The following is a 16612-nucleotide window of genomic DNA, read 5'->3' on the forward strand; positions in this document are numbered from 1 at the left end:
CATGTCATTACATAACTTGAAATTATAACAGTATTTAAAAGTATGATGTGAGAGAAATGGTCTAGTGATAATAGTTATAAATTTCTTTTAGGTCTTTATTTTCATCTATCACTGACTTCAGTGGTGCCAAGAGCTCAGCTCTGATGTCCTAATGATTTGGGAGAAATTGGAAGTATCTCAGCTTTAAAAAAAATTATTTTCTACCTTTAAGCAGTACTTGATATCAAGTATGTTTTCCCTGGTGAGTCTGAAAGAAAGGGAATGTATTTGCTACCTTCTACTTTCTACGTGCAATTTTTCTATTTTCTTATCATTCTGTAACAATGAAAGATGCCACATTAGTGCATAGAGCCTTAATCTTAACCTGTCAGATGCATTCATTCCTTTCACTATAAAAATTGCATTTCACATTTTCTTTCCTTACACCCCAAATTTGCAAACACTTAAGCATGTGCTTAATATTAAGTCTCATTTGGTACAGAAAGGGAAAGCAATGAACTGCACTTAAGAGACACTAGTGCTCTACAAAAATATTTTATAGCTGTTTTTCTAGACTATATTTATTTTAATACCAAATTGAACTGTTTCATCTCACCTCCCATATACCAGAGAAATCTTGAAGCTGCTTTTTAGGCTTCTTTTGATCCAATGAATATTTTCTGGTTTTCAGAATTTCTTCGAACAACCCAATGATTTAATGGCAGCTTTTTTTCCTCTAGCCTAGCATCTAAGCCAGTGCCATCCCACATTAAAGGCAATGAAAATAGACTAGGCTGATTTACAACAAAAATATTTATATTCAATATTAGTGTTTCTATAGTAGGTCACTAAAGGAATAATAAAAATGGTAGGCTGTTGTTACTGCTTTAAAAAACGGGATTTTTATTTAAGCAAATCATGTCAGTGTCTGAAGCCTACTGGATTATCTTCTAACATATGGTAAGTATTGGTTATGTGGTGTGCTGGCTTGCATTTCATTGTTGGAAAAGCATAGAAAACTGATTTTAGTATGCCTTTGCTCTTAGCAGCAGGGTATAATCATTTTTAAAAGAAATTATGGAATCAAGCATTAGCATACTGTGTAAATTTAGGATTTATGGAAGGATGTCATATATCACACACATATATTGCTTTGGGATGCTTAGGAAATCTTCACTACCACATGTCACTGTTTTGTAGTTGTTTAAAATGGTAACTAAGCACATGCAAAAAGATAGCAATGCTAACATAGTCTTCAAAAAAATATATTGTTAGGTATTTAATAAACATACCAAAACATTAATATATTATCCATTTTACAACCATTGAACTTTAAAGAATTTCTTTCTGTGAATGCGTCAGTTATCATTATCCCTGAGGGTATTAGCTAAGCCCCACGTATTCAGCCCCTTGCAACCTTGCCATTCTTGCAGGATTTGCTTCAGGTGCCTGGAGGTGGGAGGATGTGTGGGTGAAAGTCGGGGCTTTTTGAACCCACAGGAGAGAAAACCAGTGCTTCTCATCCCCTTATGTCCCCTGTGTCCCTCCACGATGGGTTATCCCTCCGCTTTCCTCCATGTGAGGGGAATGAGAGCTGCACCAGCAGGTGATGCCATTCCCACACACCCTTGATGGTGCAGGATGAACCCAGAGGCCTTTACCTGGCAAAGCACTGGGAGATGTGTCCTGCTCTGGCACCAGCACGCTCCTGCTGGATCTCCTGAAGGAACAGCTTGCTCATCCTCACTCTAAACAGGAAGCCCAAATTGCAATTGAAAGGTGAGAGAAAAGTACCCATTACACACTTGCCAGCCCATGCTTACTGCTGAGGGTAGGCCTGAATTTACTCTTCACTTTAGATTTCAACAGCTTAATTAATCTACTAACATCAAAATAAATAATCTGTTCCGAGCAGTCCTTCTAAAGTCTTGGTGCTTTGAGCCTTCGTTTCTAAACCGATCTCGCCTCTATCAAAATGAATGTAAAGCTCAGAGACGAGAAGAACCCTTTCCTGTGACCCTCCACCACTGCCACGTTTCGTTCCACCAGACCTCTGCAAGATGCCCATTTGATCACTGCTATTTATTCTGTACTTTTGTCCAAATAAGGCTCTAAGTATGTTACTCATCCATACAGAGAGAGACAAGCCACAAAGTGCCAAAACAGAGGGGGTTGAAGGGTATGAGCTGTCACAGGCTGTTCTGTCAGATTATGGCTCTACAGGGGTGGTCGTGAGGTTGCTGTGGTGGCAGGACCTCGCAGCAAACTATAAAGAGAGGGCAGGAAGTCAGAGTAGCTGCTTTTTATAATTCCCTGTGGCCCATGCTGTTCCAGTGACACCAGGCTGCCTGTGTAGGACACTGAGCAGTGACTGGCCAAAGTCCTCTGAGCTCACAGACCTCTTGGTGGTCAAGTGCCAGGCAGAAGAAGGCCCTGTGGAATAATGAACATTATAAGTGCCTGGAGACAGACCACAGGCACAAAGGACATGGGAGGAGAGGGCAGAGGATCTGGGCTGCCCAAGGCTCCATTTAGAGACCAGTGGAGCTGCTATTGATGCAAATGATGGTGAACAGCCATTTAGGAGAGACCATGTGTTCGTGTGGCAACTGTGCAAAGGTGATTGCCTAAGAATAAGATGCCTTGACATTTCACTAGAGGCCATCCCTGGCCTCCTGCCCTCAGCTAGGTACTTGCTTGATGGAAGGCAGAAAAGTAAAGCAAGAAACAAAATGCTAGTACACTGTAGCTCTTAAAATTTAAACTGCTAACTGCTCATGAAAGGAAAGGCAGAGCCAGAACCACTATCAATTATTTTAAATTATACCATACAATTCCAGAGTCAGCAATCACATCAGCCACTTGTACAAGCTGCTTCAAAGTACAGCTTGAAGCACAAGACTCCCATCTCACATGACTAGCTCAGTGCATTGACAAGGTCTATAACTCATATTTGCAAATATTCAGCAAACCGAACATAACCTGTGACCTGTTGCTTAGAAGTGTTTCTGCAAAAACCTTGTTAATCTGTAATAACCTAGAGAAATCCCAACTTCTGTATTGCTTCATGGCCCAGATTCTCCAAGGTCTGCCATGCATAAGATGTTTTGTTTCTTCTTGTTCCCCTGATCTGGCCCCTGGTTCCCCACTGGCGTTTTGCAAAGCCTGGGGTCCTTGAAGGGGGAGCTGACTGCCTCTGCCCAGGTGTCCACTAGGGCAGTGCCAGGGAATGGCTCTCTGACCCATTAAATCATTTTGAAAATGCAGTTATATCTAATTAGTGTTTAGTATTGGCAGTCTTCAGTGTTTGCATTGGTTTGTTTCCATGAAGTGAGATTTCTGGGTTATTTATTACTGCTAATATGTTCCACCACACTTTGACAGTCACCTTATGTTCTGCCAGTTTGGGTGTTTTTGTCAATTACCCTGATTTCATGTATGCTTCTGATCTTTATCTACAAATTTTTCTCACTTCATCCTCTCCAGACAAGAACTTGTTCTTGTTTTCCGGATGGATTGTAAGGGCAGGAATGTTGAATAACTGCACAAGAAATAAGGGATTTGTTTACAAACAGCTTGACGAGGTTAGTTTACCCAAACACACAAGCTATCCCAATTTTATGTAAAAGAGACCTCTTTTACTGAAGGAGAGTAAAGAAAAGCTGTGGCTCATGATCAGGTTCATATTTACATTTTCCATCAAGGGGTTATTTGATCCCCTCTGCAGGGAGCGTTTATTTGAAAGATGGGTCTCAGCCACAAAGTGTAAATTCCATTTCACTCTCCCCAAAAGTCTGGTGTTACTCAGAATGTCCAAGTTTTGGTCCTCCTCTGTGCCAAACTTAGTGGAACAAGAGCTACCTTCCTTCACACTTCAGCTGTCTCTTTAATACACACTCTACTATTTCACTGTTAATCATGTCTCAGCCTCTTGCTCACATGTGACAATGTCAGCTCAAGCATGTGCAATGAACTCATAATTCTAAATTATTTGGCTCTGCAATACAAGATAATCTTAAGAAAATTACAAATAAATACTGTAATAGAATATTCACATATATGTTATCTGATAACGTACATTGTGATTTAAATTCTACTACTGTCAAATTCTTGTAATTGTTAAACAAGTGATACCCATTGGACATTTTATTTGTTCTAGGCATGTTTTGACATTTTGGATCAAAACATTTTTTTAATATGATTAGCTAGCTTTCTTAGCAATTTTTTTCTTGTGTGTAGCATAAACTAAGAACACTTTATCAGCTATGGTGAATTATCCTTTCTAACTCAGAATTACAGAAGTATATAAAATTTGTATATTCAACAGTTCTGTAGAATTTCTCAAGAAAATAACAACATTTATGATTCATTAAGAATTTGAAGGTTGTGTCTTGACATTATGGAGAATTGGGATATTATGAACACAGACTTCCACAAAAAAAAAAATTAGAATTAAGCTAAAAAAAATTTAGATTTGGCTGAAGCCACCAAGGTTGCCGACAAGCCAGTGCTATGAGTGAATTGTGCAGCTGGATTACATCAATTAGTCCCAAAACTGAACATTAATTAAGCTTTTACTAATATTAGTTCATGCAATTGCATTCTGTTACAAAAGCAATATTTTAAGGATGAACAGCAACACATTTTCAATTTCCTTGTAGACCTAGACAGTCAGAACCCAGAGTGCAATGCATTTAGTAGTGTAATCAGTTCATTGTTCTTATGTTCCTGAAGCGCTGGTAACAGTTTATTTTTACTTTTTAATCTCCTTATCTAATAATGTTTGTTTAACTGCTGTTATATCATCTACAGTGAACAGTGCTGTTATATCATCTACAGTGAATTCAAAGAGATGAGGGGAGAAGAAAAGGGATGCATAGAAAAAAGCAGTTATATCACAGTCAGGTAGGTAACAACTGTTATCAGTACTTTATTTTATCCTTTTTTATTGGAGCTTGCAAATGGTTCAAACACGCACTCAACCATAAGTGAAGTGTTTATAACCACCTCCCAACAAAGCTGGTTTTGTATGAACACAAACTTTTGGGGTCAGCTGGAGCCTGAGTCCCAAACTCCATTCTTGCCCACTGTCAAATGGGGCCAAGCTCAGTGAGCTGTGCTTTGCTTTCCCTGGAGACAAATGACAGACACATGCAGGAGCAGGACTGGCTCCTCTGGGATAGCCCAGGAAGGACCTGGGGGTGCTGCATGGGAGGAGCTGATGTCTGCCACTGCGGGGAGGGACAGGGACAAGGTGCTTCAGAGAGACAGACCCTGATTTCCACCTTATCCTCTTGAGCTCCAAAAAGTTTTCTGTCTCAGCCAACCTCCTTCTGTACAGGGACATATTTTTCTATATTACAACACTGGAGCTTTTAATCTCAAATATTCTTTTGCAGAAAAAAAAAGTCAACACTGATGATGCTTTCCTGGATCTCATTTTCCCCTATATATTAATATCAGGCCTCATATTTCAGTGACTTTTATTCAAACTTACTACAGTTGAGTTGCAAAATGTAGTCTTTGTCCTTAAGACCATGACAGAGAACTTTATCTGCATTCAGATGCCTACTGGTTTGTGGTATTTCAATAATAAAACAGCAGGATTGAAGGCTCATGATGAGAAATCTGACTAATTACCTGTTAGATGATAGATGGTTGTAACTCGGCAGTGCCAGTCACTGAAAACAAAACACTTCTAGATATCAATCAGTTTCCTGACAAATTCAATTTCCATCACATTCAGTGGACTATAAATGTGAATTTTACCTCAGCAGCTACATAGCTTTGACTTTTAACTTTCCAATATGCATAATGATGTTTTAATAAAGTAGAGATTTCTTTTAAGCAAATTAGTATTTAAATACCTGACATATTTGTATTTCAGGCTCAAAGCTGGTGGAAATAATTAATGTTGCAAATTTGTTTTGTGTCCTACTGCAGACAGCAAAGGTGTATGCAATAGCAGTATTTTTGTTTTCTCCATATATTCTTGTTTAAGACCAATTATTTATAATGCTTGTAATGGAGGTAATTGCTCTTTTTCCAGCACCTTATCCAACTATGCATCAGTGAGTTGGGTGCAGATTCTCCATATGGCTCAAAAAATGAGATATCCAACTATCATCATTTCACACCAGCATGTGGGCCAAGTTAAAACAAGGAGGGGTTGGAGAGTGGAAATTGAATATGGGCTTGAAGAAACACCTCTCTTTCTCTCCACATAGGGACTAATTGCATTGTCAACGTCTGGAAGTTGTGGATAAGCTTGTCTACTTCAGAATGAATCTGAGTCCACTTACTCTGTTATAAATCAGAAGAGGTCAATTACAGTGTGTTTAACATCCATGCCAAAAGTATGATATGAAAATTAGGCTCTAGAGGTCCTAAATCCCTTGGGCACAGTAAACTGAAAGCAAAGAGAAAACATTAACATTGTCCCAAAGTCATGGGGGATCGATCACTGCAGCTAATGGTACATGCACACAGCAGACAAGTGCAGGCTCTGTCTCAAACTTCTGAAATCTTCATGTCTCATGGGATACAAATCCTGACCAAATGATTTATCTCTGCCTTTTGGAAAGTGGCATCCACACAACAAAAAGAAGGGCAGCAAAATTACATTTATACTTGCTTTAGAGCACTGTGCTTCTCCTATTTTATTTCACCTAATAAAAAATTGAAAAAATAAAAATAAGATCAAGCTTTAATGCAATTGTCTTCCTTGAAGGAGCCATTTCAATGTGCTCCGTCAGCTGTCAGGGCAAAGAGAAGCTCTGAGGACCCACCACAGGTGTCCACCCGGCCCTCGGTGCAGGAGCTGCGGGGAGCTTTGTCCTTGGGAAATGGGAAAATTATTAAGCAGGTAACATCTGGGACCTGCTTCTCTGAGGCAACATCAGGGAGAGATAACTCTGTTAGTGTAAGTGATGGTCGAGGGTTTCCAGGCTGGCCACTGTCTGTGCTCAGGTTGATTGATTGGCAGGTGCAGGGACAAGCTTTGTCTGCTCATTTCTCCCGACCAGAAGCAGCCTCTGCCTTTATCCAGAGCTCCCCACAGCAGCCCCTTCCCAGCAGGGTCTCCGGGCTTCTGCTGGAGCAGGGGTGGGCAGGAGAAACCGGGGTGACCCAGGGGACCCGCCTGCCCCGGGGCTGAGGCAGGGACACAGGGAAGGGCACGGTGTGAGCTGGGCTGTGGAGTGCTCTGTGCCAGAGTTGAGAGCTATGAAAAAGCTCAAGAGTGAAAAGGCTGAGAATTTTTCACTGGAGTCAGTTTACTCAGGAAACACCCAAAAGCACCATTTCTTCTCGAGTTCCTTTCCCAGGTCCTGCCTCAGCACCTCAGCACAGGCAGCCCAGAAGAGCTGCCTGAGCACTGACCACGGTGTGCAGGTTGCCCGGCGCAGTGCAGGTCACACACATGTGGCTCAGATCTGGCTTTCTGGCATTACATTGGGTTCAGATGGTTTTATATTGGAAGCTGCAGCAAATTTGCCCTCCAAACCACATCCCTCTCTGCAGCCTGGCATTTTGCAAGTAACTGTTATTTTCCAATTTGCAGAAATGCACATTGTTTTTTCTGAATTTGCAGGACCTATTTCTACTTTGCTTTAAGAAAGATTCTTGATAGTACTGCCAGAGTTTGTCTCTGATTCTGCACAGTCAGGCTATCACTGTAAAAGGTGCCAATATATCTATGAATAAGAGGTTTAGTGCATCGGTGAAAAATTACATTCTTAAACACAGGTTATTAAATATTATGTCACCAATCTGCATGCATGCACATATATATCCATATATTAAAAAAATGTGCCAGTAATCAATTTAGAATAGTTTATTTTATTATTTCTTGTGGAAACAATAATGGTTGTATCAACAAATTCTTCTGTTTCTGATTCTGATAATGAATTACCAGGCTCACAGTTGTATACTACTTTTCATTAGAGATGTACTGAAGACTCTGTAATGATTTTTTTTTCTTAATCAAACCACTGTACAGAAGAGATCTACTTAGGCTTTTCTTAAAGCAGCCTGACATCAAAAGATTTCAAAAGGACAAAGGCTGCTTTTAAAAGCTAACATACTATTTATGATTTCAAATGGCAGAGGTACGATTTAGTCTGCTTTATTACAGATGTTATAAATGATGTTTCACATAAGAATATTATTCTCTTATTGCTTTCCAGGTAGAGTTTCCACTGGCTTCATTAAAGGCCTGAATGTAAAACAGCTGCAGAACCATGAATTGGGTCCTGGTAAGTGAAATTGTCCCTTTTTTCTTTTTTTTTTTAATCATTTGACGTGGCAACATGGCAGCTGTTTAATTACACTCATGCAAGAACAATAAATAAAAGTCCTATGACCTTTTGTTTCAATAAAATAAAATCTACTTATTCTTTTTAACTAAAATGTCATTTCCCATTTATTTTCCCACAATGTGGTTGCCAGTGTCCAATTTTTAGGCTCAGTGCACAACAGTGATAAGGTCAAAACCTGAGACAGGGTGATGTGATTAGCCCTGTCCTGGGCTACCTCATAAAAATGTCTGCCACACAGCACATGCTCTGTCATGCAAGAAAAATTGTTTACGAAAGGGTTCAACCAAACAGAGTTGTATGAACATGCAAAAGACTTCTTACAGTCTTCTCTCAACTGATTTTTACAAGTGAGATCAGGGAGAGGGGGAGGGGAATGTAAAAATGGGTAAATTGAAGATAAAGCTGGACACTGTGGAAAATCAAGAATTGAGGTGGGTGGTCTGGCAGCTCGAATAACTGTTGCAGATGACCTTACGAAGCCAAGGTGTGATTCATCAATCCCAGAAGATTTGCAATATGTGATATTTTCTCTGCTTCAGAATAGGCAGTAACCCAAACAAAACCTGACCTGATGAGGTTTGGTTCACAGAGGTCTCATCTCTCCATGAGAATAAGTGGAATTACAAGCAAAAGTACCAAACACTAATATGGCACCATAGCCAGGGACTTTATTTATCATGCAGAGAGTGAAAACAAAGCTTTCTACTAGATTTATTGGTAAAAGGGAACAGAAGAATCTGGTATGGACAAACTGCATGTTCCCCACATCTCAACTGCCAGGACTTCCTGCCCTCAGGCATAGATATATTTATCTGGTTATAATTCAGTAAAGTTGTGTGATTTCAAGCCATTCCAAACAAACAAAATATCTAGGATATCATTCAAGGATGTCCTGACAATGCAATATTTCCCCTTTCAAATTAAAATAAAAAATAGAGATGCTAATTAAATGCTCTCACAAAGAGGAGTTCTTCTTCTCAGAAATTGTTTTTATTAATTTTATTTTTTAAACAGCTTAAGGACTGTAAAAATTAAAATGATGACAGTTTTATCTGGATGAAATTATTATAGCATGTACATGACTGGGGGAGAGAGAAAAGCATATGGAATATATATATATATATTCAGAGCTTGATTGTGCTGTTTCTTTGTATTCAAAGGCTTCTTTGACTTCACTGGAAATTTTACATATGTGACAGTTGCAGAAATGAGTCCTCAAATTGTACAGAAATCAAATTTCCATGTTAAAGAGACCCTGTTTCTAATTTCACTTGGAAAAATCACAGTTTTTCATATGAACCCCATCTCGTTATTTTTCCAGCCTTTCTAAACATTGGGTGTTTTTTATAAGTGAGGGGCATTGGGGAGAAAAAAAAGAGATAGAAAGAAAAAGAAGACTTTATGGGTACCAGGGCATAAATATGTTACTGGAACAAGTGTTTGGTGTTGAGTGTACTGTCACGAGTAAGGAGAAACATGGATAATACCATTAGCGCCCCAGTGCTCAAAATAAAATATTAATGGCAGCATTTCCTGAGGAATTAAATTACTAGAGAAAAAAAGTCTTAAAAATATGCATTCCACTGCCTTGCTGAAAGCTCTCACACAAATTATGGTCAAATTAATATCCTTTTGTCTTTAGCACACATAGTTTATGACCTTGAGAGATGTTCTTATGTAAATGTCTGAGGTTTTCTTATTCAGACATGGTCATATTTCACACACACTCACTGGCCAAGGGAAAGAGCATAACCATGAGCTACGTTTGAATGGATGAAATTCAGGTGTCTGTTTGCAGGTGTCATAAGATCCTCTAGGGTCTGTTTAGCCTCTGCTTAAACCTCCAAAATTGTTCAGCTTAAGTCATTCTTGACTTGAGGGCATTGATGCTGACCAGTGTCGTTTGCCCCAGCTACACTGATGGACAGTCAGACTCAGTACATTAAAAAAGTGCTCTTTTTGTTGTAATACTTGACAATTTCTTTAAGGTTCTTATTCAACCATTAGCAATGACTCACTGGTTGTTAGATAACTGCAGTTCTCACTAAACTGAAAATTAAAAAATCGAGATCCATTCTCACAGAGGTCCTCCATATGTGATAAGTACTGGCTGCTATGCTTCTAAGAAGACTATAATTAGCTAAAATATAATTCATTATGTCAAGTCTCCAATGCACACTATATTATCAACAGGAGTAAGAAAAAAAATATTTCTAGATCATGACTATTTCAAAAAGATTATTCCTCGAAGTAAAGAAGGGAAATATTATGACTCATGCCTATCAATTTTCTATTGCCTATATCCATTTTTATCTGAAAAAACAAGGAAAAAGAAAAAATTCAATGTCCTGCCAATAAGTTGAAATTTTTAGCATGTTTTATACACATTAAAATCATGCGTCAAGTAGGTTAATAATACCCCACCAGCCTCAGAAGCAGTGGAGAACACAACGTTCCTTTGCCCTGACTGTGATACAGAAAAAGGCTTGTTCCTGCTGAGACTATGAGGGGGCTGAAACTTTCCTTTCTCTAATAAGGTCACCAAGAATCAGAGATATTTGAGGCATAAACCTGCATTCAGTTGAATACTGTCAAATGAGAAAAATCTGTGTACTTCACACAGTGCTCAGCATCTTGTCCAACACTGGTGTACTGACTTCAGGTCAGGCCAAGTGCATGTCTCCTACCCAAGTCTTTGCAAGAAGACTATCCCTAACACTGTTCTTATTAAAAATATACAATTAAGTATTTTCCACACTCATAAATAATTTTTGCAGCACGGTTTTTCACACTTCTCCCCCATTTTCTTATATAATCCACTCCACTAAATTTTTGCAGAATTGAGGGAAACATGGTTAAACCTAAGATCCCACAGCAGTATAATAAATATTCATCAGTACTACATTTGTCTTTATGTACTTCCCAAGCTTCAAAACAGCTAAATGACACAAATTTGTTACAGTGGTAACAGCAACACAATTATGGTTAGTGGCCTGTCGCTGCTACCATCCAAACTTCAGCTTACAATAATACAAAACTCTTGACAGGCCATTCATGGATCAAACTTAAAATATAAGGAAAAAAAAAAGAGAAATTGTTTTAACAAGAGAGTTTATGGAACTGCCAAATAACAAGTTAGTATATGGAAGAGAAAATTAAATGTACAGAGGAAAAAAACAAAACCAACCATGCACGTTGCAGATAGGTTTTATACATGCACAAAATATTTAACTTGACACTTTTAAAAATCAGTACTTTTCTTAAAGGAATGGCAAGAAATTAAGACCCTGAGGGGATGTTCTTCTCCATGCCAGAGGCCCAAACTAGCTCAAGACAAACAAAGTTCATCCTGCAGATGTGAAAGGAATGATTTCTGTCCAGGTGGGCAGCAGGCAGCTACTGGTGCTGAAGGTGAACATCTCAAAGGAGAGCCCAGGATTAAATCGCCCTTGATGGCTACAGGCACCTAATAGAGAAGTTTCCACTCCCTCATCCATCACTAGACACTACACCACAAACAAGGGATAAAACATACAATTTGGTGTTCTTCATGGTCTGGGCCTGATGTATGGAGCAGGAAAGGAAGAGGAGGGCGTGGAATAAAGGAGCAGAAGAGAGAGATTTCTTCCAGTAAGTGGCCAAGGACACTCAAGTCAGGCTTCTTCTCTACCCTGCCCAACATGAGTTTCTCTCTCTTCCTCAGCTCTTTGAAAGACAAAGGAGAACAACAAGCCCAGCTGCAGTGACCTTCCCAAGGTGATAGCCAGTCCTCCCCATCTTCACCAGGATGGATCAGGCTGGCCCTGAAAATTCAGGTCCTTCTTAGGGATTATCACTTAAACAAGGCTCCCCACTCAAGGAAGAGAAGCTCACCCATGTTCTTACAAAATATTGCATATCAGAGTGCTACAACAGGGGCTTTGGATATTCAAATTTAATTTTTAGAAGAAACACATTCTATAGCTCCATGTTCCAGCATCCAGTGAATTGCTAACACAAATAATTAAAACTAATATATGGTTGTAAAAATAAATGAATAAAGTATATTTCATTATGCAGTATCCTTGATTTTTATGGTGTTTGATTACTCACTAATTTGCAAAATGTAGTAATCTGCAGTATGCATCCAAGTCATTAGTGAAATCACACTGTACTTTAGTCAACAGGCTGATGATCTGACATGTCCCTACAGCACCCCTTCACAGAAGGGTAAAATTAATTAAAGGCCCTGATACTTGTTCTTATAAAAGCCAGTTTACAACACTCAGACAATGAAAAGTAACCATCAAGTTTCTGCAGAGAGGTTTACGGTGTTATAAGTGAACATTAAAATAAGTAAGAATGTGGCCAAAGGCACCTATGCCTTTCAGAGTTTCTTTTCACATATTTTATCTTTTAGTGTCTCTGATTAAATTTGGTGAGAATATGTAGGTGACACCTAGAAGACAAATATAACTTGGTATGGATCAACAATGCTAATTCCAACACCCAATTTTGAGAACCATATGTTCTCTTGAACAGATATACGGGTGTTATCATTGGCACAGCTATAAATAAATATTAAATCCTCATCAGTCAAAATAGGGTTTCACTTTCATCACATAACAATAACACCTCTGGAAAAACATTAAGTCTAAATGATAGCATATTTATTATTTGACAAAAACTATCTCGCAAAATATTTTGGTTTAATTCCCAGATGATTTACATAATAGATTATAGCAGCTGCTATAACAATTCCAAAGTTGTTTTTTTTCTGAGTAGTCTTTGAATCCTCTAACACTACAAGTGTTTTTCCAGATCTTATTTTTTAAATTAGCATGCCTTGAGAAAATACCTACATGTATTTTCCTAGAATGACGCTAGCTATTGATCTCAGCTTGACAAAAGTGAAAGAATTCATAGGTCATTTCAAAGTCACCTGTTGAACCAACAGAGAAGAAATATTTCTCCTTCACCAGCCTAGAATCTTTAGAGACCAGTGGATGGTGCAAAGGCTTTGCAGGGGCACATACAGTGGTGGTGCACAGCCAGAGCAGAGTGTCCCAGCAGATTATCACAGTATTTCAGCTTTTTTATTTGAGCCCTGAAACAACTGGTTCTGTCCTGAGCTCCTTCACAGGAAAAACTCCTGAAGCAGTGGCAGGCCTTCTATTTAATTGTGGCCATGTGCAAATTTATTTTGGGATGAGCATATAATTAATCTATTAAAAGGTTCCATGGGACATTCCAAAAGTCGACGTGAAAAATTATTGTCAGTGCACAGCTGAGATGCTGCTTTATAGAATTAGCTCATAAAGTGGTATAATGTGTAATTGCATTCGTGTTGTCACTGTCTCTTTGTAAACCTCCAGAGATTTAGGGCATCACACACTGCAGCAAGACCATCTAATATTTATAATGTTTCATTATTTTCATCTACTTGGAACAAAACTTGTAGACTTATAGGAAATCTGACAAGATGTATCAGAAATAGCAGTGTCCACTTGCAGTATCTATAGCAGTACACAGAACACAGGCAGACACGACACCACGGGAATTGCAAGTGACCAAACAGCTGCATGACATTTACTCAAAATACTTTCTGCATTTAACACACTTATTGAGCAGAACTTGAAAATAGGGTCATTGTCTATTTGGGCATGGCAGAGGGAAAACTGTATTTTTTTACTAGACCTACAGAGTATAAATGGATCTGCATTGTAAAACCCTTTCATTTTTACTTTTACAGGTAGAAATAATATTTTAACTAATGACAGCTTTGGCTGGGCAAAAGTTAAAATGCTGCAGAACTTATCCCATAGTTTAACTTAAAGTCCTTCTTGGAAGAGGATGGACAGATTGTTCCTGCACAGATTCATATCAGAAGTGAGTTGTTTACAGCTTTTTGAAACATTTAGGATTTCATCTTAACACTTCCTAGTTTATGACAAGAAAAACTAGGAGCATGCAGTTTTCTGATTGCTACCATCAGCCAGCAGGAAAGTGCTTAAGCAAGAGTAAAACAATTTTCTTTATTACTGGTTGGGTCCTAAAGTATATGTCCAAGCTTCATAAAGAACATAACACCGATTGGAAATTTCACCAGAATAAGAAAACAAGAATTTGGCCCTTTCTCTGCAACTACTGACAACACTCCACAATTTCATGCTGTTAGGATTTTTTAATTAAATGAGCTATTCTTCAGTACACAATGGAACTAAAAAGGAGAGAGTATCTAAGTATGAGGCTAAGTTTGTAAAGGGGTCTCTAAGTCCTTTGCAAATGTGCACAGAAAATTAAAAATTCCTTGATACCAAGATAACCGAGATTTTCTAGATAAGCAGGTCCATATATTTTTTAAGGGGCAGGGTTTTTTAAATAGCTGTGCTTTTTGCTACAGTCAATAAGTATCATGAGAAGGAGAAATATGATATTAAGCAGGATCTGATCCTAAACTTATGGCTCCAGTGGGAGCCGACTAAACACCATTTATAGCATATCCCAACAGAAACACTCCATTTGCTGTAGCAGTGTTTACTGCATTGAATTCTCCTAGCAGAAAACAGTTTTTCACAGTCAAGTTCCAATATTAGCAGTGAATTAATTATTATGTTATATTTGCAGGACCATGCTAAGGCTGAGAGAGCAGCGGGAGAGAGGAGGGGTCCCCCGTTGCTGTTACTCCTTGGCAAAGAAAAATATAGCTATGGTAATCTGGGCAATTTTCAACTTTTAGTCATGTGGCTGAAAAAAAACTTTGCCGGAAAGGAACTGACCAAATCTCTTCTATAGTTACTGCATTCCTACAGAAGCACGTTTGTCTAAAAGAACAATAGTTTAAGAAATATCCTGAAATCAACGTTTGCTTGGATATGGTGATTTGCATGTCATTTCTATCAGCTCTGCAATACCAGTCCAGGTTTCTTATCTGCACTTGCATCCAAACACAGACCTTTTTATGCCAGACATAAATCAATACATTTTAATCCAGAATGTTATCTGTAAATAATTTTAATCTAGAATGTTACCTGTAAACAACACACTATAAACCAAACCAAAACTGGAAAGAGATGAGAAGTGCCATACCTGTACAGTGGTTTACACTGAGCCTGTTCCAACTCAATTGAGTCTCCCATTGATTTCAGTGTGGTTTGGTTCAGTCCCTTATTTCAGCCCTCATGTGTTTTGCCAGTTTAATGTAGTCACCCTTCCTGGTAGCCTTTGTCCACTGCTCCTTATAGGAACATTCAACAATTTGCTGTATGATTAAAAATGTCTGTGGAAGTATGAACCACATTGTATATTGACCAAACATACCTAGAGACAACTCCTACAAATATCACAACAGAATACTAAGTATTATTAATTAAAAGTATTTTCATTTTAGTTTTTAAAAAATATCCTGAGTATTTCAAACAAAATAAAAAGACAATTATAAATGATCATATTAGGGATATTCATCTCAGTGAAAGTCCTGTAGCAAGCAGAAGTGGTAAATAAAAATAAATAACAAAATCTAAATGGATCAAAAAACATGACTGACACAAAAATTGCTGTAAGCATATATAACCTGCTTCGCTCACCTATGTGAAATATAATTATTTTGATTCAAACACAGATACTCACATTAGATTTGTAACCACCTGTACTATAACCCCACTTCCTAAACCTCACATGCCAATAAAGCATAAAATGCAACAAGGAAAATCCAAACCTGAATAATTAAACACTTTTTATAAATAGGAAAAAATACCTCGAGTGCTGTATGCTAGCATTGTATTTACAAATTCTTGATTTTTCAATCATACCTATTAACAATGTTTCTTGATGTGTATCACAGAGCTAGTGGAAATACATTTTTACTCAGCACTTGTATTATCGAGCAGATGAACATTTTCAGGGTGTTTCCTAGATTATAGCTCTTTGAGATGTCAGGCAGAAACTACACTTGCTCTGTTGGGATATTTTTTTTTAACTGCAATACCTTGAAATCTAAAATTCCACTGGAAACCACCGTCTGTTATAGTGCTTCATGCTGACCTGGGTGTAAACTTTCACCATTCAAGAAAGTCAAAGGAGGGTGAAATTTTAAGTGCAAAAATATATCTAGTAGCATGGGGGGTGGGGGGGGGGGTTGGGAAGAAAGAAGGGAAAGAAGGGGGAAGGGGGATTTTTTTTTTTCAAAAATATCATATCTATTCTAACTTAATGTCTAACGTGAGCTGTTTGAGTTTGCTTGGCCTGCAGCCTGCAAAGGTATCCTCTCAGGTTGGCTGTCCATTTTCTTTTCCTATGAATTGTTAGTAAAATCTACTTGAAATAAAACAAAGCAA

The 16612-nt window shown here is 38.3% G+C and overlaps 1 long non-coding RNA gene across 1 annotated transcript; it reads left to right on the forward strand.

Moving 5' to 3' along the window:
* Nucleotides 1-2263: 2263 nt before the first annotated feature.
* On the forward strand, nucleotides 2264-8364 carry LOC137479566 (uncharacterized). Its single transcript, XR_011002345.1, has 2 exons — nucleotides 2264-2668; nucleotides 8166-8364. It is a non-coding gene; the product is annotated as an uncharacterized lncRNA (long non-coding RNA).
* Nucleotides 8365-16612: the final 8248 nt, after the last annotated feature.

The sequence above is a fragment of the Anomalospiza imberbis genome, chromosome 10 (assembly GCF_031753505.1).
Source record: "Anomalospiza imberbis isolate Cuckoo-Finch-1a 21T00152 chromosome 10, ASM3175350v1, whole genome shotgun sequence".
Classification (NCBI taxonomy): Eukaryota; Metazoa; Chordata; class Aves; order Passeriformes; family Viduidae; genus Anomalospiza; species Anomalospiza imberbis.